The 9624-nt window shown below is 47.6% G+C and overlaps 1 long non-coding RNA gene across 4 annotated transcripts; it reads left to right on the forward strand.

Moving 5' to 3' along the window:
- The first annotated feature begins 535 nt into the window (after window positions 1-535).
- LOC149122969 (uncharacterized) lies at window positions 536-7226 on the forward strand. 4 transcript variants are annotated; one of them, XR_016217306.1, is made up of 3 exons: window positions 536-2285; window positions 4329-5114; window positions 5823-7226. It is a non-coding gene; the product is annotated as an uncharacterized LOC149122969 (long non-coding RNA). The 4 variants fall into 4 exon arrangements; XR_016217307.1 differs by having other exon boundaries at window positions 4329-4394; XR_016217304.1 differs by having other exon boundaries at window positions 536-1670.
- Window positions 7227-9624: the final 2398 nt, after the last annotated feature.

The raw sequence follows: 9624 nt of genomic DNA on the forward strand, positions 1-9624 counted from the left end.
TGGCTTCTGAGTTGGAAAGGTAGAAAGTGTAGTGGCCAACTAGGAACTGAGGGAGGAGCTGGGTGTCTTGGGGACAGAGTGTGTGCTCCAAAGACATTGATTTCCAGTTTCAGGACAGAACAATCGTGGTTGTTTGCTGATTCTGTTCCCAGTTGTCTGCCCTCATTTCCAAGGCATTCAGTAGGGGCCTAATGGATGTCTCAGCTATCCACCCACTCCTTCCCAGCTCCCTGAATGGGTGGGCTTATCAAAACCCGGCTAACGGGCAGGTGTTGTGGCACAGTGGGCTAAGCTGCCACGTGGGACACTCACATCCCATACTGGAGTGCCTGGGATTGAGTCTCACCTCCACTTCCAATCCAGGTCCCTACTAATGCACCTGGGAAAGGAACAGAAGAGGGCCCAAGTCCTTGGGCCCCTGTATTCACATGGGAGACCTGGAAGAAGCTCCTGGCTCCTGGCTTCAATCTGGCCCAGTCCTGGCTATTGTGGCCATTTGGAGAGAGAACAAGCGGATGGTGAAGAGTTAAAGCTTAAGCTTACAGGTTTAAAAACCTTCCTGGTGCAGCTGTGAAAATAAGACAGAGTAAAGTAGCACCTTGACAGTAGGGACTCCATTTTGGAGCACTTGAGACTGCATTCTGGGAAAGCAACCCCTCCCACCGTGAGACTCTGGTCTGAAACTATGATCTCAAATAGTCGGACAATAGCAGTACACTACATCACCCTTGGCAACGCACAAAAACCCCCTAGCATGATTGCTCAAGCTTAAAAGTAAAAAGGTTACACCTGGGTTACCTGGGCTAATAATGAAGATGTGATTTGTCTATGTCTTAAGATCATAATTGCTGATTGTAAGACTTTAGCAACCACTTAACAACAGTGTATTCTCTTCCCCTTCCCGGTTTTGCGGTTTTTGCCTTTATAAACCCTAACCTTTGGTTATTCGGGGCTGCTCTGCTCATGATGATCAGACAGCCCCAGCATGCTGGATAATCAATAAAGCTTCCCCTTGCTGTTTGCATAAGAGATGTCTCTTGGTGACGTTTTTCGGGCGGTCGACTCTAACATTTGGAGGCCCCAGCGAGATCGGGGCTGCCCGTGGACGCCTCCAACAGAAGTCTCTTGGGGTAAGTATAAAGGCGCCTAAGGTAGGGACTCAGTATATGCGCGCTTCAGGTTTCAGTTTTTCGGGTTACAGGCCTGTTTCGGTTTCAGTTTTTGGGTTGGCACGGTATGCACTGTGGCTGGCAGACGTGCCTGGAAGCCCCAGGCTACCACCTTGGGGGACGCCCCGAGAGGACCGGGAGACTGAGGACGCTCAGCGAAACTCCCATCAGAAATTCCCCTAGGCGGGAGTTTTGTGCCAACAGCGGTTACATTTTAGGTTTCAGTTTTTTGGGGAATTGCTTTTCTGTCTGTAACATGGGTCAAACTGTGTCCACGCCGCTATCTCTTACTTTGGCTCACTGGCCTGATGTGTGGGCTAGGGGATCTAATCTCTCTCTTCTGATTAAGAAGGTAAAGCAGCAGTCTTTCTGTGCCTCTGAATGGCTTGCTCTAGGAGTGGATTGGCCCCCCATTTACCACTCATTCGCTGAGTGAAAGAGGCCATTCTCCTGCCTGGCCGTCCTGGGCACCCGGACCGGGATTTTGAGAAGACATCGGAGGTCAGTATTCCTTCCCTCAAGCGGGACCGGATCTGTGGAAGTGACCGTTGAGTGTCCGGCACCCCACAGCTCTCCGAGAACGCGGAGTCCCCCCGGCCACGGCTTAGCTACGGCCGAAACTCCAGAGGGATTGTAAGGAACAGGAGGGAAATTAGGAAGGGCAGTTGGCTGAGAGCCTGGAGACCCCCTGAGCTCGCTTTGGCTTCCCGGCGGCCGGACTGCGACCCGAGGACCAGGTCTCTCTCTCGGAGGGACGCCTGGTCACGCTGCCTACTGCTACGCGAGCAGGGCTTAGCTTCGGTCGAGGCTAATATTGGTCCTCCAGGTAAACTCAGACAACTAGGTAGTGGGTAACCTTGAGTGATAGGAGATTTCAAACCCCACTCAGCCCCTGGACAGGAGGAGGTCATTGCTTTCTGCCTTCCTCCTCCTCCCGGGGGCTCCTTCCCCCACTCTTTTGCTCTCCTCATCTCCATTCCTATACTACTGGGCAGGAGAAAGGGAGAGGGAAATTCCACAAGTCTCTCCACCTAGGGAAAAGCTGTTACCTGTTACCTGTTAACCCTTTCCAACCTGGTAGAAAGTTTTCCGTCTTTGCAGCTTATGGTAGCTCTGGTGCGTCTTAAAGTTTTTTGTGAACTATTACTGTTGCTAAGCTTTGATTGCCTGAGGACTAAATCTGGAAAAGAGCTAAAGTTAACTATCTGTTGTAATTGACTGAGTGTCTGCAGTAGTCCTAATTAATCTGGCTTTGGTTAAATTATAGGAGGTTCCCAACACTCTTGGTAAAATGGCGCACCTACCCAACCCCACGGTTAGTCCTGCCAAGCCCTGGTGTGCACAGTCTTCCCTGTAAATGGGGGACCACAGCCTTTCTCTCCACTCTATTCTAGTCTGTGTGGCCTGCTGCACCCAGGCAGGCATAGCCAAATATCTCTAGGCAGAGCCCCCACCCAAGGGCTGCTTTTTTCTCTCCTCTCCTGGAGGAATTTCCAATTCAATACCACTGCTGGCCTTACCTAAGGGAGCCAGAACCTTAAGCCATTAACCCTTACCAACCTGATGGGTTTTTCTCTTTGCAGCTAATAAAAACCTAAACAATGGGTTATTCGTCTGAGAGCATTCACCTGTCTCGAAGGTTTCAGGTTTCGAAGGTTTCGCGTTTTTCTATTGCCATTAGAGTCTTAATTGGGAAAACTACAATGCAAAGTTGTTTACATTGTTTATCTGTTTTTAATGTCTGAGTGATTACCCAACTGATCAGAAATGTACTAATTTTGGCTAAATGGTTTGACTCTCTGACAGCTTAAATTCTAAACCGAGTCTTCCAACTTTGGGCTTCCAGCCGGATCCCTGGAACTCTCAAAGAATGAGACTCTAAATTTGTTAAAGTAACAGCTGCTTGGGTCAATTCAAATTATATAAAATATATTAAAATGTTATAAATGGTGTCAGACCTATACTGTATTTATGTTTTTGCTTTCCAGCTAAAGTGGTCTTATAAAAATAAGAGTAAATTCTGTGTATACAAGCCTTTATGTTGTTAACTAAAGTAAGACAATGCAGATTGGTTCAGAAAATTGAGGTAATGCAAACGCCCTTAAGTTTGCTCAGTGGCTTGCTTGCTCAGTTTTACATGTCTTTGATATGCTTTAAAAACTTGTTTCTCTTAATGAGGAAGATCTTTTCAAAGTTGTAAACATGCACTAGTGTTTGCTGTCCAGGAGGTATTATCCTCATGTTACTTAAAAACATAAAAATGTAATTTTAACTTTTATTTCAGATAATTGTGTGGTATTCATTAATAACTCAGTGTCTTAAGTCATCTAGGCATCAGTGCTAAGTAAAACTTGGAAAAATATATATACTTTTAACATCTCAAATTCAATTAAAAAAAAAAAAAAACTGTTTAAGTTTGTTAACATGTATTCTCATAGGTTGTCCATACATGACAATTCAAGGCTATGTAAAAGTAACTATGAGTATAAAGTTTCAAAAGGTGTAAACAAGTCATAAAAAGTTTTAAAATGTTTATAATTTTAAAATATTATTTACAGAGTTAAGTGCTAATACCAAAATTACACTGACCTAAAGTTAAAGTCTAATCTTCTGTTATAACAATGGGGTTTTAAAAAAAAAGGTGTACTAATGTTAGTAAATATCTAAAAATGGTCTAAATCATAAATCTTGGAATCTGTTTCTGCAAAAACTGTAACGTCTATTTTAACAGTGTTTGCTTAATTGATTACTCTGCCATTTCTAGAGTTAGATCCTATAAGCTCTTTTTGACTCTGTTAAATAATTCTAAATTATGTAAACTCTTATATACAAGGGTTTTTCTTTTATTTCTGGTTTATTCGACAACAAAAGACATAAAATTCATGTTAATCCATTGTGTACTCTACTGTCTTTGTTAAGTTATGGTTATGCGGCAGATGCTAAAAAACTGGGTTCCAGAAACCCAAGAAAGCGCTAGTGTCCACAGGCTATACGGTAAATACCTGGAAGCCAAAGAATGGCAGAGACCTCTGCCACAATTTCTCCTCTAAGTCAGGCTACACAATAAACACTGGTTAAACTGCCAGTTAAATCTAAAAGCCCAGAAAGTCAGGCTAGAGGCCCAACTTGCTGCCTCACTTCTCCTCTTTTCTCTTCCAGAAGGGAAGTTACTACTGTTCTGCAGGACTCTCCACTGTGACGTACGGTTTGATCCCCAGACCTTATGTAAGGGATGACTGACCTTTTCTGTAATAATGCCTGGCCACAGTATAGGACCCCAAACAACAACAACAACAACAAAAAAGGTTGAACTATAAAATAATGTAACAACTAGATCAATTTTTCGGTGTAAAAAGTTACACTGACCACCTCAAAGTATGCAAGCAGGTCACCACAGTTAATCTTACCTAAAGGGTCAAGTTCTCCTCATGGGCACGGTCTTAACTCGCAGGAAAATATTAAGTGTCAGAATTTGCCCATGACCATAGTTTTTCTAGCTCACCCTGATATTAAAAAATCTCCAAAAATCAGGATTGGGTTGAGCACCCCCTTGACTGACATCATAGAGGCTGCCTCCTTGGTCTACTTTATTAGAGACCAGGAAAACGAGGAGCAAGCAAGCAGCAGAGGATAGGCAACAGACCAATCAATGGCTGCTTTACACGGTGATTGCCATCAAGGAGACCCAGCAAGGCCAGTGCACCTCAAACGGCACCTGTTGCTGATATAAGGAGCCAGGGCATTGGGCAAGCAGCTGTTGTGACAGCAAATGCCTTCTGTCAGCCCTGCCAAGAGCACGGCCACTGGACATGGAACTGCCCTGGGTGTCGAAGGACTCCTGGTTCAGAACTACAGACCCTGTGGCCCCGAGCTAAAAAGCCTTTGGCTCTGCCCAGCCTCTGCCCAGCTTCCAGCTCCAGCCACTGCTATTGGGGATGGCCTAGGGTTAGTAAAACGTAAATTGCCTATTTCTATCAGCCTCCTATTTAACTCTCCTAGTCCAGCCATGTAATGCAAGTCAACAGGGTGCCTCCCTTAAAGGAGATTTGCATCTCTTTCAATTCTCTTCCAGCACCCCATGGATAGGTCTGGGCCTCACACACCCAGCCAGGCCTTAAAAGTCTATCCAATAACATTAAGCTTAGAAAGCCCTCCCTGCCAGTTCCTAAAAACAGGGCTTTCAATAACAGCTAACTCAGATAGCCCTACACCTATTTGGACAGGTCCTCACTGAGGACTTAAAGGGCCTATCTCTTAAGGGGTGTGCACAATAATCCATAATATAAATAGTTAAATGTAAGTAATTCATTAGTCTGTCTTCTTTCCCAGCCTGAGACTCTAGTCTTGTACATTGGCTTAACTTCCTAGCAAAACTGGCTACTAAATATCTAATATATATATATATATATATACACACACACATATAGTCTCTGGGTCAATCAGACTAGACAGACACAAACCCAAATTTGTACTTTTTCTGGAAAAAGCCAAACAGCTCCAGGACCAGGCCAAGCAGGGCTGGGATTTCTGGCCTAACATCTGATCATAAAAATCCTGGCTATTTCCTCTCCTTGGCCCACCAACTTCTGCAATCTTGATGCTTCTCTTTGGGCCGTGTGTTTTTAATGCCCTTGTTCGTTTTGTCTCTAACAGACTAAAAGCTGTTAACTCCAAATGGTCGTCAGACAAGGCTTCCAGCCCATTCCACTGGACTACCTGAACAGCCCTCTGGACCAAGCAGTACAGTCTTTCCAAGGCCACTGTTGCACACCATAAGACAGGTAGCAAGAGGAAATACCCAAATCCCCCTCGACGCCCACATGCCAGCTTCGAAGAAGTTACAGAAGACGGAACTCCATCCATAATCCCAAAGAAGAATTTTGGGTATTACCTCTTAAGGAAAAAATATTAGGCAGAAAGTCAGTTATGAGCTTATGTGTGTGTGACATAAAGGCCTAATGTGTCCAGCATATGCATCTGCATCTCAGTCATCCTGACAATGTTTCATGGGCAGCCCGGCCTTTGCATCCTGCCCTGCCCCCTTCTACCTGATAACCTGCCAGGTGGAGATCCTTCTGCCTGACAAATCTTCCACAATCTCCCAGATGCAGCCCAGTATCTGCATTTCAGTATTACAGAACAGGCAGGGGTTGGATCTCATTTTCGTGGGGTGGGGGGTGTTATGTGCGGCCCTAAAGGAAAAATGTTATTTTTATGCTGACTGAACCCAGGTGGTTAAAAACTCCATGGCCAAACTCAGAAAACAACTAAAAAAAATAGCAACAGGAGAGGGAAACTCAACAAAAATGGTTTGAGTCATGGTTCGGCCAGTCCCCATGACTTACTACTCTACTGTCAGCCCTAGCAGGACCCTTAATTGTTCTACTCCTAATTGTAACCATAAGACCTTGTGTGTTAAATAGACTCATCACCTTCGTGCAGAAACAAATTAAAAATGTTAAACTCATGATCATAAGACAACAATATGTCACATTAAAAAACACAAATAATCTCTAAGATTAGAGATCCTCACAACAAGGAGTGGGGAATGAAGAGTTAAAGCTTAAGCTTACAGGTTTAAAAACCTTCCTGGTGCAGCTGTGAAAATAAGACAGAGTAAAGTAGCACCTTGACAGTAGGGACTCCATTTTGGAGCACTTGAGACTGCATTCTGGGAAAGCAACCCCTCCCACCGTGAGACTCTGGTCTGAAACTATGATCTCAAATAGTCGGACAATAGCAGTACACTACATCACCCTTGGCAACGCACAAAAACCCCCTAGCATGATTGCTCAAGCTTAAAAGTAAAAAGGTTACACCTGGGTTACCTGGGCTAATAATGAAGATGTGATTTGTCTATGTCTTAAGATCATAATTGCTGATTGTAAGACTTTAGCAACCACTTAACAACAGTGTATTCTCTTCCCCTTCCCGGTTTTGCGGTTTTTGCCTTTATAAACCCTAACCTTTGGTTATTCGGGGCTGCTCTGCTCATGATGATCAGACAGCCCCAGCATGCTGGATAATCAATAAAGCTTCCCCTTGCTGTTTGCATAAGAGATGTCTCTTGGTGACGTTTTTCGGGCGGTCGACTCTAACAATGGAAGATCTCTCTCTCTCTCCCTCTCCCTCTGTCTTTCCTCTCTCTCTGTAAAGCTGCCTTCCAAAGAAATCAAATAAATATTTAAAAATAAATCTTCAAGGAAAAAGCAAACCTGGACAAGAAGTGAAAAGGGGGTGATGGCACTGATACCCCAAGTGCTGGTTCTCAAAGTCCTCGGCCAGGCTGCAGCCAGCAGCCCGTGGGGGTGCAGTGCGAGCCATAGCCTGCTTAGAAGGAGACCCTGTCTTCGAGGTCAGGGAGGGCAACAGCCCAAGGAGGAGGAGGTATCCCCAGTGCCACACAGGTACCACATTCCTTCTTGGGCCAGCCTCGGCCCTGGCCACCCCGGCCCTTCCTGTCTGTTGCTCAGCACCCCCCAGGCCCCCGGCAGCAGCTGCCACCGCCTCCCTTACCATGACCACAGAGGGCTTCCAGGTGGGGCTCCCCAGGCCCTGCCCCAGCTGCTACCACTGCTGCTGCCCTTGAAGTAGCCCAGACCCCAGGCCTACGCACTGATCCACTTCCCTAAACCACCTGTTTGAGGAGGCACAAGCAAGGCGGTGCAGGCTGCTTGCCAGCTGGGAGTACCACAGCAAGACGTCACCGCCTGGGGCTCAGACCACAGGCATTGGGTTCCCCACAGCTCTGGAGGCCACGAGTCTGAGGGCTGGCTCCACCTCAGCCTCTCTCTGTGGCCTGCACTTGGCCGTCTGCTGCCTGTGTCCCAGGGGGCCTCCCTCTGGACCTGCACCTGCCTGTGTCCCGGTCCCCTCTGCTAGCAAGGACACCAGTGGCAGCGCGTGAGGGCCCACCCTGACGACCTCCTTTTACCTCCGTTACCTCTTGGAAGTCCCTGTCTCTCCAGAGACACTGGAGTTAGGACTTCAACATGGACTTTGGGACAGACACAATCCAGCCCCTGAATGAGAAGGGGTGAGGAGGAGGATGGTGGCTATTTTAGCCTCTGTGGTTAGCAAGGGTTTCTCGAAGGAGGTGATACTGGAGCTGACACCTAAACAATGAGAAAGGAAACCCCGCCAGGATCTGAGAGCGGCAGAATAGATGCCTACTGGGCGGGCATTTAGCCTGGCGGCTAAGTACCTGCATCCCATTTGAGTGTCTGGGTTTAATTCCCGGCTCTGGCTCCTGACTCCAGTTCCTGCTCACACAGACCCTGGGAGGCCGTGGTGATGACTCAAGTAATTGGGTTCCTGCCCATCACATCGGGACCCCTGGACTGGGCTCCTGGCTCCCAGCTGGAAACTATAGGAGTGAGCAAGGGATATGGGCTCGCGCTCTCAATCTCTTTCTCTCCCAGAGGCACGTGCGGCTGCCTCTGCACCACGTACACCTGGGCGTCATCTTCTGCCAGGACTCACAGAGGGCAGAGAAAGCTCAACGCTGTGTGGGGGGAAGGGAGCAGGTACAGAGACAGCCTTCAAGTCCTTACAGCCCCGGGGCCCAGCCTCATTCCTGCGTTCGGAGCACGTGAGTGCCCGGGGCCTCCTGCGCAGCCCCTTTGGAACACTCTCGGCTTAGGCCGGCTCACCTGACACCAAGGAGCCCTGACCCAGCAAGCAGGCCCTGTGGACATCTGTGGCCGTATGGCTCGTGGAGGGCTGGGCCTTGCCTGTGGGCCAGACAGAACTGGCACTCAGGGCTGTTGCCATGGCTACTGCTCTTTGAGTCATACTTCAGGGGTTCCCCATCCAGCCCAGAAGATCCATCCACGGCTCAGGGGCAGTCCTTTCTGGGAACTTGGCGTTGGCTGTACCATCTGTGCTAGGTCCCTGTCAGCTCAGCCAATGCCCATGGCCCTGACCTGGCCCTTGCAGGGTCCTCCATGCCGCCCATCCCAATGCCCACCTGGCCCTCTGCACGTTCTGCTCTCCCCTTGGCTTGGCCCCCAAGTCATGCCTATATAAATATATATATATATGTATAAATTTATATATATATATATTTTTTTTTCCTCCAAGGGCACATAGGAGAGTACTTCCAAAGGTGTCTTGGATGGGCCAGTGTTGTGACGCAGCGGGTCAAGTCGCTGCTCATGATACCAGCACCCCATGGTGGAGCACTGGTTTGAGTCCTGGTTGGTCAGCCTCCAATCCAGCTCCCTGCTAATGCACCTGGGAAGGCAGCAGAAGATGGCCCCAGTGCTTGGGCCCTGCCACTCATGTGGGTGACTGGATGGAGTTCTTGGATTCTGGCTTTGGCCTGGCCCAGACCTGGCTGTTGCAGCCATCTGGGGAGTGAACCAGTAGATCGATGGTCTCTCTCCCTCCCTCTGTCACTCTGTCTTTCAAATAAATAAATAAATCCTTTTTAAGTTCATGGAAAAGGGAAGTG

The sequence above is a fragment of the Oryctolagus cuniculus genome, chromosome 12 (genome assembly GCF_051225735.1).
Source record: "Oryctolagus cuniculus isolate XC-2025 breed Fujian yellow rabbit chromosome 12, ASM5122573v1, whole genome shotgun sequence".
NCBI lineage: Eukaryota > Metazoa > Chordata > Mammalia > Lagomorpha > Leporidae > Oryctolagus > Oryctolagus cuniculus.